Below are 14,687 nucleotides of genomic sequence, written 5' to 3' on the forward strand. Positions count from 1 at the left end.
ACAGGATAGTGGAATTTGATGGACATCATTATCCAAAGTACATGTATGAAGACATGAATTTGTGTGAATATACTATGTATACAACCAGAGATATGAAAAATTGTGCTCTCTATGTGTAACATGAATTGTAATGCACTCTGCTGTCATAAATAACAAATTAGAATAAAAAATTAATTAATTTAAAAATACATTATGAAAAAAATTGAAAACTGGAAAAAAAAAAGAGAATGGGGGGGTGTTGGGGTTGTGGCTCAGCAGTAGAACACCCGCCTAGCACATACGGGGCCCTGGGTTCGATCCTCAGCACCACATATAAATAAATAAATAAAGATATTGTGTCCAACTATAACTAAAAAATAAATATAAAAAAAGAGAGGCTAGAACAAGACATAGACTGGAAAAACATAAAAAGATATAGCCTATAAAAGACTTATCCAAAATTTATAATAAACTCTAATAACTCAACATCCAAGTTTTAAAAGGGCAAAAGATGTGAAAAGATATCTAACCAAGGAAAATATTAAGAAGTCAAGCACAAAAAGACGTTGCATATCATATATCATTAGGAAACTGCAAAGTAAAATCACAATGAGAGACCACCACCCACTGATTAGAATCGTCAAAATCCAAAACTCTGACAACACCCAACGCTAATGAGGATGTGGATTGAAAGAAGCTGTCATTCATTGTTGGCAGGAGTGCAAAAGAGCAGAGCTGCTCTGGAAGACAGTTGTCAGTTTCCTACAAAGCTGCACACACTACCCAGCAGTTGTGCACTGTGGAATTTACCCAAAGGAGTTATAAACATGTGCGCACAAAAACCTGCACAGGAATGGTTATGGAAGCTGTATTGGGAATTGTCAAAACATGGAGACAATCAAGATGACCTTCTGTAGATGAATAAATAAGATAATAACCAGATAATGGAATATTATTTATCACTAAAAAGAAATGAGCTGTCCAGACATAAAAAAGATATAGAGGAAACTTAAATGAAAATTACTACGTGAAATAATCTAATATGAAAAGGCTATCCAACCTTTATGACATTCTGGAAAAGGCACCAGATACTGAGGACTCGGTAAAGGATCAGTAGTTGTGAGTTGATGTTGGGAGGGAGGGAACAGGTGCAACACAGAGGGTTATTAGAGCAGTGAAACTAGTTTGTATGACATGATAATGTTGGATACAGGTCAATATGCGTAGGATGTACAATACCAAGAGTGAACCCCAATGTGTAGACTGCGGGTACTAATGATGTGTTAATGTAGGTTCATCAACTGTAACAGATGTACCACACACTGGTATGAGATGTTCATAGCAGAGGAGGCTAGAGTAGTGGCGAATAGGACAGAGCAGGATATATGGAAGCTTTCTGTAGTTTCTGCTCAAATTTGCCATGAATCTAGAACAGCCTTTAAAAAAAAAAAAGTCTATGCTGGGCACGGTGGCACACACTTGTAATCCCAGCGGCTCGGGAGGCTGAGGCAGAAGGATCACAAGTTCAAAGCCAGCCTCAGCAATGGTGAGGCACTAAGCAACTCAGTGAGACCCTACCTCTAAATAAAATACAAAATAGGGCTGAGGATGTGGCTCAGTGGTTGAGTGCCCCTGAATTCAATCCCCAATACAAAAAAAATCTATTTAAACAGAAAGAAAATCTCATTACAGTTAAGATTCCTTTTAAAAATCATTACAAATACCAGTCCTTCCTGGAAGGAATCACTGGTCATGGTTGGGTTTGTATTCTTCCAGAACTTTTTCTATGCATTCACGTTGGATTGAACCATAGGGAATAACCATTGTTGTCTTTCAAAAATGGTAGAAAATTGGCAGTTTTATATAAATTTTAAATGAGTAAACTTAAGAGTATATAGGATATATTTCGTCAGCACTTTTAAATATAAACTATCGCACGCTAGTCATATTTACAACCTCCATTTTTTTTTTTTTTTTCATTTAGGGACTTTCCTTGGAGTCATTGCCACATCAGTATGCATAGTTCCACCTCATTCCTTTTACTGTTGCATGGTATGGTAGAATAGTGTTTTACTCTAAAATATTTGCAGATCCTAGGTCTACTTCTATTGATTACTTTTCAGGGGTATGAGGATAGATGGGGAAATCCTAAAAGAAAGGAAAATACACCCAATTGCTCCATTTGGCCCAGGAAACCTACTTAGAGGTTATAACATAGATAAGTGAACTATAAGCCACACTTTTACTTATGTATATCTACAAAACTCTCACAATGTCTCATACATAGTTGATTTTTCATCCTCATCTTCTGTAGACCATACTATTTGAAGCCATAGATCTGTTTTTAGCATCGAGTGTCCTAAGAACGGAATTCATCTTGATTTTATCACAGGTACACCATCATTCTGCATGTCCTCCCCTCCACTTCCATTTTTAACCCATTTTGATCACATTTTTGTTCTTGGCATCTGCCCAGGCTCTCTCGACGCCATCTTACATGGCTCCTCCTCAAAGGGCGGTACTCCAGCACCTCCATCTGTACTCCATCTGCACCTCCTCCATCTACACTTCAGCACCGAGGGCACGCAGAAGCTCCTGGGTCTTCTGGGTCCTTCAACCACTTTGTGTATATAACCAACTTCCTAAAAATGAACTGATCAAGGGCTAGGGGTATAGCTTAGTAATAAGAGCACTTATCCAGTGTGCTCAAAGCCCTGTATTTGACATCTCCAACATAGCAGAAATAAATTAATTAATTTAGTAAATTAAAACGGAGTGGCCATAGTCATTGTCTCCATCAGCTAAGAAAGAATTCCAAATGGTTAAAGATCACCTCTGATTTTTGACTATGACAGATTGAACATAGACACTAACTCTGCCCTCTCCACACAACCTGCTGAAATGACAGCAAATTAAAAACAATGATATGACCTACAAGGACCAAGAGAAGAAGAGTGGAGGTGGCAATAGATGAGCAACATCAATAAAATTTTGGAAAAGGAAAAACAAATAGAAGAATGATAACTGACCTAGCAGAACAAAGAAACTGAAATCTACTTTCTATGAACTGAGAGCAGATTTGCTTGATCAAACTCTGGAAAATCTCAGAATTCGGAGGACCAGGGACTGGGGTTGTGGCTCACTGGAGGAGCACTTGCCATGCATGTGTGAGGCACTGGGTTCGATCCTCAGCACCACTTAAAAATAAAATGAAGATATTGTGTCCATCTACAACTAAAAAAAAAAAAAAGAATTTGGAGGACCAAATTACTTCTAAATGCTGGAGTGTAGTGTGGGGCTAAACCCAGGGTTGCTTGAAAGTTTAACTGATGAATAGACATCCAGATCTTCTCCTCCAACCCAGCCAACCAACTATACTTTCTATATTATCTACTGCTGCAAAATACATTGGGGCTGGGAATCCTTTTTTTTTTTTTTTCTTTTGGTATCAGGGATTAAACTCAGGGGCACTTGACCACTGAGCCACATCTACAGACCTACTTTGTATTTTATTTATAGACAAGGTCTCACTGACCTCGCCATTAGGCCTCGCCATTGCTGAGTCTGGCTTTGAACTAGGGATTCTCCCGAGCTGCTGGGATTATAGGCGTGTGCCACAGTGCCCAGCCTTAGGGATCCACTCCTAAGGTGGCTCACTCGCATGCCTGGTGAGTTAGTACTATTTGTTTCAAGAGGCCTCAGTTCCTCACCACATGGACTTCGACATAGGGCCACTTGAGTGTCCTTACAACATGGCTGCCAGTTTCACCTGGAGCAAGTTGTGTCAGACAGCAAGGTAGAAGCTGCCATGCCTTTTATTCTCTAGCACTGGAAGTCACACCTATGATTTCTGCAGTATCATATTGGTTACAGGCCAGCTCTAGTCAACAAAAGAGACTGGATTACCAGGAAGTGAGAATCTTGAAGGCTGGCTTCTAAGCCTCTCTTATTATCTCTTTAACATGGACATAGAGCCAAAGATCACCAGACATTTGAGGAAATCTTCTAACATGAAAGAAAAAGAGGCAAAACCAAAAAGAAACAAGGGAAATAATTCAGAAAAAACAATATGCAGGAAGGTGAAGAAAACTTCAAGTCTTCAGAGAGAAAATCTAAGATATTACAACCATGAGACAAGAGCAGGATGTAATAATAACAATAATGAAAATAAACAAAACTCACACAACCCCCCTGCCAACCTTTATGGAGCTTATATACTGTGACAGGCCCTCTTAACAGAACTGTAGATAGAGTGACTCAATCTTTCAAACAATCATCTCAGAAGGTAGGTTCTATTACTACATTTATTTTCTTTCTTCAAGGTCCCAGTGGATAACCAGAAAAACCTAGAGTAGAACCCAGAGCTGGAGCTCTTAGAAGACTTCAGATCCCATAAACGGAGGTAGAGAAAGAAGGAATACTGATTCAGCAGTGGGTTGAAGCCTTAGACATCGGGTCAAAAATTTTTAGCCATCAAGATATAGTTTAAGGCAGGGGTGAAGTGGTCCAGGTGCCTACCATAATGGGAGGAAGCATTCAGAGCTGAGGGGTAGCAACCACTGACCTAGACCAATAGCACAGTGCAATACCCACTGTACAGCGCTGTCCTCTGCGTATCTCACTGGCCACATTCTTCATGGAAACTTGGGAGCAGAACAGGCATTTAGGGCTTAGGGAAATTGGAAGCCATGGCTGTATCAGACCCTCAACAAATTATAGCTGTTCTTGACCATAATGATAGCCCATCATTTAGTGACCACTCCATTACTGTGACCTTCACCACAGCCCTACTTCATGGACGGGGAAACAGTGGCTCAGAGAGACTATGTGGATTTTGCAAGGTGTCCTATCTGACAGGTGGCAAAGTGGAGTGAGACCTTAGGCTCACTTGGCTTTCAAAACAGTGCCTTTTCCCAGTATGAGAGATTGGGTCCAGTTCTTTAGCCCTCTTTATATGCATCCCCTTCACAGTCCTGTGTCCTGATTTTGCATTTGACCATGTGACTGGCTTTGGCTAACAGAATGCTAGCACATGTGATGTCACAAAGAGCTTGAAAAGTGCTCTTTGTATGGAGTCTTCTCTTGTACCTCCGCTGTCACTATAACAAGAACTTGTCCAGGCTGAACCACAGGTCTCAGGAAGAGGAAGAAAGACACATGGAGCAGAGATGCCTGAACTGAATCAGCCTGTATCAGTTGGCTTCCACTTGACCCACAAACCCACAATAAGAAGGAACTTTTGAGCTGGGTGCAGTGGTACACGCCTGTAATCCTACAATGTGGGAGGCTGAGGTGGGAGGACCACAAGTTCAAAGCCAGCCTCAGCAACTTAACAAGGCCCCAAGCAACTTAGGAGACCCTGTCTCAAAATAAAAACATAGAAAGAAAATCACTTTTTCCTCCCAAAGAGAAGTGATTATTATTTCAGGCCAGTGCATTTTGGGGTGCTTGGTTATATAGTATCTTTATGGCAATAGCTACCTGATATCCCATGTCATAGAAACTCCTGCCATCAAGATAAATTAGCAGATGACTGACAGTCAGGAGTAACGAAAAGGCTCAGAGTCCGCCTGGCTAGGGCTGCTAGATTCAACCAAGAAAAATGTAGGACCCAGATCAGTTTACATTTCAGATGAACATCAAATAATCTCTTAGTATAGATGGTCCTCAATTCACAATGGCTCGACTCAATGGTTCAAATTATGACTTGTCTACTTTATGTTAGTATGAAAGAGAGACATATTCATAGAAACTGTACTTTGAATTTTTATCTTTCTCTGGGCCGATGATGCATGGGGTTTTATATTTTCTTTTGATGCTGGGCAGCAGCAGCAGCAAGCCCTGGCTCCAGTCAACCACAGCGATCACTACTGTAAATGACTGGTATTCGACATGGACTGTTTGGCTAAGCTACAATGTTCAGTAGCCTAGGTGTATTCAATGCACTGTTTACTTGTGATATTTTCAATTTATTATGGGTTTATCAGGATGGAACCTCATTATAAGCCAAGGACCATCTGTACAGGCACACTCCCTAGAAATAGGAGCACCTAAAAAAAAAAAAAAGATTTATTGTTTATCTGCATCACCCATTTAACTGGGCATCCTGTATTTTATTTGGAACCCCATCCTAGAGTCAAACTAGAGAAAGCGTCCCGTGTGTCCACGTGGGCCTGGGCTAGGGAATAAGAGACGGGAAAACAGGAAGTCATTTCCTTCATTCTCCATCAGGCCATATGTGTATTTGCAAGGCAGGCTTTGGGGTTCTTGGNGGGGGGGGGGGGGGGGGGGGAGCTGGATGAAATCAGAGAGAATAAACCAAACACTGAGAGATCAGAGTGCAGAAGGGCCCTGATGTCGAAACTTGTCCACCCTCCATCCTCATCTTTCTCTAGCAGATTCCAGCAAGCCACTGTTTTTGGCTTTGCACAGCTTAATTGGCTATTTTTGTGAGCAGTTGCCAACACAATCCAGGAGGAAATTCCATGCTGTCAGCCAGCAGCACAGATTGTTGCAGGAAAAATGACACAACTCATCCTCTGGGCAAACTTGCAAATTATTATAAATTTCCCCATCTCTCCTCCACTCGCACAGCTGGCTGGGGAAAGGGTGTAAATTTTTCCATGGAGATGGGAGACTTTTCCACTGTGTGATTTCTTGTGATCAAACAAATCCCAGTGACTCTTGGATTTACATGCATCCCTGGTCCCCTTTTCCCTGACACTGAAATAGAACCTATGTAGGTCCTGCTCTTGGGCACACCCAGGACTCAAGGCACCAGCTTTTTTAATGAATGGCTTTGGTACAGAGTTGGATTCCTGGAAGGGACACGGGTCAGTTAAAAATCTGTACCTCCCCAGGCACGGTGGTGCACACTTGTAATCCCAGTGGCTCAGGAGGCTGAGGCAGGATGATCACAAGTTCGAAGCCAGCCGCAGCAACTTAGTGAGGGCCTAAGCAACTCAGCGAGACCCTGTCTATAAATAAAATACCAAATGGGCTGGGGATGTGACTTAGCGGTTAAGTGCTCCTGGTTTCAATCCCTGATTAAAAAAAAAAAAATTCTGTACCTCCAGATAAATGACACCATAAAACCCAAACATACACAATGTGATCACAAGTGCAGAATTTTTTTTTTTTTTTGTACCAGGGATTGAACTCAAGAGCACTCAACCATTGAGCCACATCCTCAGCCCTATTTTGTAGTTTATTTAGAGACAGAGTCTCACTGAATTGCTTAGTGCCTTGCAGTTGCTGAGGATGGCTTTGAACTTGCAGTTCTGTCTCAGGTTCCCAAGTCACCGGGAATACAGGCGTTGCACCACCACACCTGGCTCAGAATTGTTTTGACATAAGCCACAGTATGCTCATCTGAGGACCAACATTGGCCAACCATTGCTGCCCCTGACTGCTGACAGTCCTCCACTTTCTCCTGACCCAGGCTCTCTCCCAGAGGTTGCTTGTGGATTTCAGAGACTTTCTCATTTGGATTCAACTTAATGAATAATTATCGATCCCCTGTGGTGCTCATTGCACTGTTCTGGGCTCTAGGAGAATATGATAATTAATAATGCACAGGATCTGGCTTCAGGAAGTTTGCTCTGTAGAAGGAAAGGGGAGCTATGAATTGCTATAATGTGAGAAGAGATCCAATGGGACCAGCATAGTGAGAAACAGAGGAGAGGGAGTGGAGAGACGCTTCTTGGAAGAGGAGACCTGGGGATGTGTCACGGAGGAGGCAGCATTTGAACTGGGCTGTAAAGGGCTTCAGGAGTGGGCTCTGGGAGACTAGGAAAGTCTGGGCACCAGGACAAGGCGAGTCATCTAAAGCATGGGGGTTTGATTTGTAGGGAGAAGGTGGGGGAAGTCGGCACCCCGGGAGCTTGGAAGAGAAACCAGACTTTGATTTGTGATCCCAACTGGAGGGAGGGGTCTCCATCCCACAGAGCACTGTTCTATGCCCCTACCTTTCTTATTTAAAAGGCTAGATCCTAAAATATTTCACCCTGAGAGCTTTAAGGATGAATCTTACGTGTTATTGTTATGTGTTATGCAAACGTATCTCACACATAATGTTAAGCTGCGTGTTGATGTCCAATGTTAAATTATAATCGTGACTCCTTAGTCTGTTTCTTTAGAAGACCTCAAATAGTTCTGAGTTCGGGCTGCCTCTGTGGATTCAGAGAAAGTAAATTCTTCCTGTTGCAAAAACTTGGGAGCAGCTGGAGACCAACCTGTCAACTGAAACTGATTTATTCACTCAAGTGGAATGACCTGACCCACTTAACATGTCCCCCGAGAGGGACCACTTTCCTTCATTCAACCCATAGGGTCGGGCTGATTATCACATAACAACGTGACATCTTCATGAGTAAGTTTGGGTAGAAATGACCATTCCCACTTCATAAACGGAGACAATTAAGTACAGCTTTCACCATCGCACAGAAGAGACACTCGCTTCTAGACTAAGGATGTATTCATCAGGTCATCCTAACACACAGTTTCCTTAGGGGTAGGATGGATTCCAGACGCCTTAGCATCTCTATGTGCGTATTACCATTAATGAGAGAGCCAGATGGTAGGACTTCTTTGTTATCCTAGGGAAAGAGAAATCGAGCCCCGTCCCCACCATTTATTTCCAAATACCTGGTCGTCTCTGTTTTCTTCTCTTCACAACAGATCCTTCCAACCTCTTTGACTCGTGTTTAGAATGATTCTTCATAAGTCCTCTCTGTGTCTTCAGCTCGCAGGCCGAATGAGATCTCAGAGCCCTGACAAGCTGAGTTTGATTGTGTGACAAGCTGGCTCCAGGCGTTCAGTCCATGAGGAAATGACATGTGCGGCCCCATTCCAAAACTTCCACCTGGCCTTGATCATCCAGGGTCTCCAGATGCTTGTGAGTGTTGATCTTGGGATGCAAAGCAGCTGCTGGCCTCTGAGGCGTCTCGGTAACTATGGAGACAGGAATAAAAACATTATCGAGCATGTCAGCAAGCAGGCGGCTGGTCTTAGGGGTTAAACACCAGCGGGGCTGATGTGGCCTTATTGTTCTGTGTTGCAAATGATGAAAGCAAGATTCCCAGGTCTCTCTCTCATAAAAGAGGATGACTGTAGGTTTATGGTGGGACTCCTCTGCTAAGTCTGTTTTTTTACTGGTTGCTTAGTTCTTCATTCATTTATTCTACAAGCGTGTACTGTGGGGTGACTCAGTGCTAACCACTGTCTAGGCACCAAAGAGAGGTGAATGAGGTCGAGACCCTGACCTCAGGGTGCTTACACCTGAGCAGGGTGGGGCTGATGTGAGTCTTGGGATGTGGCACTTTCAGAGCTAAAAGTGGGAAAGCAAACTGGGACAGGTTGATTATCCTACAAGAGGAAGCACACAAATAAATATAATCATTTCAAATGGTGATAAATGCAATGAGGGAAGTCACACTGAAAAGGTGATAGTTGCTGAGTTGGCCGGGTGGAGGGAGAGGCTTTGGTTGAGCTGGGCGAGGAGGGTCTGTCTCTCAAAGGAGTTGGCTGTGGACAAGCATTGTAGGTTGAGGGAATGAGGAAAGACCTGATGAGTGTGTGAGGTACAGAAGGCCAGCCAGGGCTGCTGGAGAGCAGGGAGAGCCAAGAGGATGGAGAGAGGGAGGTGGCAGGGCTGGGCAGGCCGCAGTAAGGAGTCAGGATTCTGTCTAAGTATGAATCCAGCCAATTCACACTCACAATGGCCTGGATTCTCTTCTAGTGGTTTCACTAGCTCATTTCATTATATCATTATTCTCCTCTTGTTACAGATGAGGAAACTGAGGCACAACGAGGCATGAGAACTCTCCTATTGGCAGCAAGTGGACAGAAAGGCAGGTCTCTGGCCCAGGCTATCTGTCCCCAGAGTCTGCCCCCAACCCCTTCCCTACACCACCTGGGGCTTTAGGCAGAGGGGCACCTGGACCAGGCTCACATATGGAGCAAAGCCTGCCTGAGGCCTCCCTGCGTGTCACCTGCTCCATACCCATCAATCACAATGCCTTATGGATTGTGTTAAAGCCCCAGATTCCCAGTGGGCTGTGTTGCTTCAATATTTTCATCATGGGCTTCAAATGGGAGAAATCACGGAGGTGAAAACATTCCGGCATATTGCTTTTTAACTTCCACTTGCTTCTTGATAACCACCCTCGGTATGTTATTCTTACCCCTTGTTGGATATAGCAAACAACATAACCAGCCAACTGCAAAGACTGTTATATCGGCAACCTAATTACTTTATCGGATGTGGTTAACAATGGGTTTTCTTTTCCTCTACCATTTCTGATAAAATGTTTGTACAGCGTTCTGTGTGGGGAATATAAAGCAACAGCTATAAAAAATGAACAAGGATAATTTGTGTGTTGGCATTTCCACAACAGCATGTCAAATATTTCATACTCCAGTGATATTAAGCTTTTCCAAGCTTACTGCTACTTTCTTTTAAAAAAATGCTTTATGTTCATTTTCTTATTAATCTTTGGCTGTGCATACATATTATGTGCACTCTTTTCACATGATATTTCTCAAATCATATTTTAAAGTCTGTCATAAAAATAAATTTGTCTTGAGCACCGAAAATGTCAGGTGAATTAACAGGCAGTTGCGTCTGAGAGGGACCGCTCTTTTTAAAGACCTTCCTGCCCTCATTACTTCATTTCAAGTAATGGCCCATCCTTTCCAGAATTCCTTGAAATGATGTTTTTTTAAAAAAGGACTTTGTTGCTTTTTGTAGAACATGGTGATTAATCAGCATGGACTCATTTTTTATTATTCTTAGTATTCTTCTACAGAAACTTTACAGGTGGTAGATAAAGACAATCAGATCCAAGATTTAACTAGGGATCATCACATTTTAAGAGCACTTAAAAAACACATATTGTGAAATGAGTTGAAAAGTAATCAGATTTTTATTTAAAAACGTATTACAACACGCATTAATGTATACCTTAGTAGTGTGATATTTCCATAGCTGCAGATGATAGGCACTATTCAAATGCAATCAGCCTTCCCCCAGCCCCACACCTTCCCCATCTCTCTGGTATTCTCTGTTGTACTTTCAGGGTGACTTCATTAGCTTCCACATATGAAGGGCCTTTTTTCTCCCTAAGAATAACTTTTAAGATGGATGTGGTGGACCAACATACCTGTAATTCCAGCTACTTGGAAGGCAGGAGGATTGCAAGTTTGAAGCCAGCCTAGGCAAATTAGTGAGACTGTTTCAAAAAATTAAATAAAGGGGTAGGGGTAGGGATGCAGCTCAGTGGTAGAGTACTCCTGGGTTTAATTCCTAGTACCCAAAACAAACAAAACACACTTTTTTTTTTTTTTTTTTGGTACTGGATAGTGAACCCAAGGGTGCTTAACCACTGAACCACATCCCAACCGTTTTTTTATGTTTTATTTTGAGACAGGTTCTCTCTGAGTTGCTTAGAGCTTTACTAAGTGTTGCTGAGGCTGGCTTTGAACTTGCAATCCTCCTGTCTCAGCCTCTGGAGCTGCTAGGATAACAGGTGTGTGCCACTGAACCCAGCCCCAAACAAACTTTTAAATTAAACCACAATACATATTTTAGATAAAAAAGTATTTAAAAGGGGGGTGGGAAACAGGAGAGATCTGTAACTAATTCTGGTGTTTGTATTTCAAAAGAACCCTCAGAAGCTGCCCCATGTCTTCCTGTGTTGTCTAGGTGGTATAGACCTTGCATGGACTATGTAGGTATTTGCTCCCAGGTTCACAGTTGGTTTGAAGAAGACAAGACACAGGCTTATGGGGTCCTCCCGAGGAAGAGCACTGTGGAACCTGAGGTGGTGACTGGTCTTCAGAATCTGCAACAAGATTGGGTGGTTGCCTCAGTGAGTACTGATGTCACATCTGTTTATCCAAACAGAACTTTAAATTTCCTTTTCAAGGCAGAGAGAGGAACAAAGCACCTTCAGCATCCCAGAGGAAGCCAGGGGGAAGGATGGTACAAACACCTGACTTCTGATAATTTGGATGCTTGGAACCTAGTGCATGGGAATGAGGAATTGGGATAGGGGGTTCAACCGGTTGGTTGAAAAATGGCCTCACAAAGACTGATCCATGTGATAATCCCAGGATTTAGGAATACTACCTTATATGGCAAGAGACTGAATGTTGTTTGAAGCTGCTAAGTGGGTGGCAATTTGTTGTGCAGTGGATAACTAACACACATCCCTACCTATTGCAGTGGGCAGGGAGAGTGCCGATTCGAGAGAGTTCTCTCCAGGTCCTACTGCTGCCCATTCCCTTCCTCCATCACCCACCACACACAAGGACCTACCAGAGCCCAGGACACGTGTTTTTCTTATATTACTTATCCAAGTTAATCCCCCCCAAATCAAGTTCTTAGTCCCTCAGAACTTCCTGCAGGCAGGTGCTAAACTCATGTGATATGGAGAAAAAATTGGCCCCTTCCCAAATAGGATTCCATGTTATGGTGCAAGATACACACACACACACACACACACACACACACACACACACCCAGCTCCAAGCTAAGATATATTTTGCCCTTTTTCAAGGGAAAAAAAAAAAAAGCTGCAGACATTCACCATCTAACTAAGAAAAACTGCACTGGACTCAGAGAATAAATCTCTCTTGACTTGCTCCAGCCCCATGAATTTCCTTTAAGTCTCTGGAATGTGCTGGGCCTTTCTGTGCTTGAAGGCATTTTCACATGCTTTCCCTGTCTGAAATATTCTTTCCACCATTCTTCAAAGGGCCGATTCCTTATCGTTAAGGTTTCCATTTGAATATAATCTCCCCAAAGACCCCCTTTTTCCCCTGACAACCCAATCTAAAATTGGTCTCCATTGTTAATCTTTCCAAGCTCCTTGCTCTTTTTCTGTCATGGCCCTTTATCACATCTTGTAATTATATATTGATTTCTTTGTCTACTTGCTTGTCCACTGGACTAGAGCTTTATATATTATTCAGTACGCTTTTGGTTGCAAGTAACAGAAACACCCTTTGGCTTGCTTAAACTATAAAAGAGAGGGGTACCCTGTGGAACTCAAAGAAAATTCCCGTGTCATTAAGGCCAAAGGAACAAGGAGTATCGTAGGAGTTTTCTGATCTCTCACGATTCCAGCTACTTCAGAAATTTGGGAGGCCTCCATTCACATTTTAGATCTCTGTGAAAGAGAACCTGACAGGTCAGCTAGGGTTGAGTTCCTGTCTTTGGATGTTCCTGGGAGTTCCTACGATGAGCCAGTCTGAGGTCATGAAAGAACAATCTATTATTTTGTTTGCAGAAGCAGGGCAGCAGGGCAAGTAATGGAATGGAGCAGGGAACACATGAAATCACCATGTTTATTGAACATGGAGTTCCTGTAAGGCTCTGGGCTGAGCAATCTTGCTATAAGTCTCCGATGTTTTCAGTCCCTCCAGTCCCCATAGGCCTTTCCATTCTTTTTTTTTGGTGCTGGGGATCGAACCAGGGCCTTGTGTATGCAAGGTAAGCACTTTACCAACTGAGCTATATCCCCAATCCCACTTTTCCATTCTTGAAGATCCCAGCGGATGTTTCCTTCAAGAAGCCATTCGGCTCTAAATTAAAAATATTTTTAAAAAGGGCTGGGGATATAGCTCAGTAGTTAAGCATCCCTGGGTTCAATCCCCAGTACCAAAAAAAGAAAGAAAGAAAAAAAGAAGCCACGTGCCACTGTGCCTAGGAAAACCAGATGCCATAGGCTAATCCAGCCTATGGGATTCCACAAAGCTGGAGGGGTCCAAGTGTATACAGTTCAGATGACAAGCCAGGGAACAGGATAGAGTGAGAAAACCCAGGGGTCTAGAGAGAAGCTTGAGTACAAATTCTGTTTTGCCAGGCTCCATTTCCTTACCTACAAAATGGCTATAACTTTCTATATGTGTATGTATAAACACTTTGTAAGGTTATTATTTAAATTGGTTGGCTGGTAAAGCCTTTTAGGGATTCCTACCCCTATATCACCTTATTTGTTACATGATCCTCAATTATTATCACAGATTATTTTATATAGGTATTTATTCATTTATCTGTTTCCCCACAAGAATGCAAGTTCTAGGAGGGCAGAGACTTACTGTCTTGTAAGGCTCTATTTTCCTTTTTTTTTTTGGTCCTGGGATTAAACCTCGGGTTACCTAACTATTGGCCACATCCCCAGTCCTCTTTTTATATTTTATTTAGAGACAGGGTCTTGCTGAGTTGCTTACAGCCTCGCTAAGTTGCTGAGGCTGGCTTTGAACTTGCCATCCTCCTGTCTCATCGTCCTGAGCCCCTGGGATTACAGCTGTACACCATTGTGCCCAGAAAAACTATATTTTCTTATATATATATTTGTGTGTGTGTGTGTGTGTGTGTATTTTAGTTGTAGTTGGACACCATACCTTTATTTATTTATTTATTTATGTGGTGCTGAGGATGAAACCCGGCACCTCACATGTGCTAGGTGAGTGCTTTACTGCTGAGCCACAACCCCAGCCCCCAAAACTATATCGTCAATGCCTGGCACAAAGTAGATGTTTAGCAAGTACTTTCTAATATGCAAATGCAGGAAAGAACAAATGGGAACACAACAGGGAACAGAAAGCACTAAAACAGGGTCATCTTTGTCTGGGGTCTGATGTGACGGCGACACCCACTGCATCCTCTAAGGTACATTTTCTAGGTTTGCATTCTCTTCCTT

At 42.6% G+C, this 14,687-nt stretch overlaps 1 long non-coding RNA gene across 2 annotated transcripts in view; it reads left to right on the forward strand.

Annotated features, from left to right (window-relative positions):
• LOC125613719 overlaps positions 1–10,560 on the forward strand; it is a 20,439-nt gene extending 9,879 nt beyond the window's left edge. For both annotated transcript variants that reach the window (XR_007344271.1, XR_007344270.1), the window contains exons 2-3: positions 8,723–8,875; positions 9,768–10,560. This is a non-coding gene — a long non-coding RNA (uncharacterized LOC125613719). The remainder of the gene's footprint in view (positions 1–8,722; positions 8,876–9,767) is intronic.
• Positions 10,561–14,687: the final 4,127 nt, after the last annotated feature.

Source organism: Marmota marmota, unplaced genomic scaffold (assembly GCF_001458135.2).
Source record: "Marmota marmota marmota unplaced genomic scaffold, marMar, whole genome shotgun sequence".
NCBI lineage: Eukaryota > Metazoa > Chordata > Mammalia > Rodentia > Sciuridae > Marmota > Marmota marmota.